Source organism: Schistocerca cancellata, chromosome 9 (genome assembly GCF_023864275.1).
Source record: "Schistocerca cancellata isolate TAMUIC-IGC-003103 chromosome 9, iqSchCanc2.1, whole genome shotgun sequence".
Lineage (NCBI taxonomy): Eukaryota > Metazoa > Arthropoda > Insecta > Orthoptera > Acrididae > Schistocerca > Schistocerca cancellata.
Window position 1 is genome coordinate 244,935,357 of NC_064634.1, and position 1,132 is coordinate 244,936,488.

Genomic DNA, 1,132 nt, shown 5'->3' on the forward strand with positions numbered 1-1,132 from the left:
CACTGACTCACCCCCTGCCCCTCGCAATGTGTCCTCCCTCTTTTCCTTGCACTGTTCTACCACTGTCAACAATGATCCACTGCCACTGTGTCCCTCTCTTTCTGTCACTCTGCCACTGTCTCCTTGGCTGTTTCCATAATACAACCAGTGTTTACAATCTGCCAGTATTTACTGCTCCGTCACTGTCCTCTCCTCTCCCAGCATAAAAAAGCATGTTGAGTCCCATAGTGCTCAGAACCATTTGAACCATTTTTTGACGGCCTGTTGATCCCTTCAGTGCAGATGCACGCCACGCTCGAACTCTTACGGGAATCGGCGAAATGCAGCGTGTAATGAGGATAATGGGCAAGAGGCACTGCTATATCCGTAATGTGTGGGTAAGTTGAGAATTTGGGTCTGACGGGAGGCGTACTAGGATAGTCCGTGTAGTTACGGTGACAACTGAGTCCGGATGGCGCAGTGGTCAGCGCATCTGCCTAGTAAGCGCGAGACCCTGGTTCGAATCCAGGTCTGGCACAAATTTTCATCTTTACTCGTTGATTTAATCAGTACTAGCTGCCAGCTAATGTAAATCTTTTGTGTCTTAATTTATAGCCGCTGCAGCTTCAATAGAATGGCTGTTCCGGCGGACATGTCTTAAAGAATAGACGCCACTTACATGATTTAAGGCAAGGACGGCCAGTGATCACTTCATTGCCAATACTCAGCACCCTCGTACTCGTAAGGGAATCGGCGATTTGCCAGGAGTAATGAAGATAATGGGGAAGGGGAACTACATCAGTGTTGTGTGGATAAGTTGAAAATTTGGGTCTGAGGAGAGGCGTGCTAGTTTATTTTGTGCAGTTGCGATGACGTCTGTGTCCAGATGGCGCAGTAGTCAGCGCGTCTGCCTAGAAAGCAGGGGACCCAGGTTCGAATTTCGGTCCGCCAGAAATTTTTAACTTTCTTCACTGATTTAATTAATGCTCACTGGCAGCTAATTTAATTAATTCCTTTGTATCTAGAATTTGTGCAGTTGAGAAGAGTGATAGGTGCAATAGCTAAGACAATAAACTCATTTTCGGGTAGAGCGAGGTTCATATCCCATTATGGCCATTTCAGTTTCCCCTAACTACAGAAAGGAATAACCGAG

At 46.6% G+C, this 1,132-nt stretch overlaps 1 non-coding gene across 1 annotated transcript; it reads left to right on the forward strand.

Moving 5' to 3' along the window:
• Positions 1–445: 445 nt before the first annotated feature.
• On the forward strand, positions 446–518 carry Trnat-agu (transfer RNA threonine (anticodon AGU)). The gene has a single exon. It is a non-coding gene; the product is annotated as a tRNA-Thr (tRNA).
• The last annotated feature ends 614 nt before the right edge of the window (positions 519–1,132 follow it).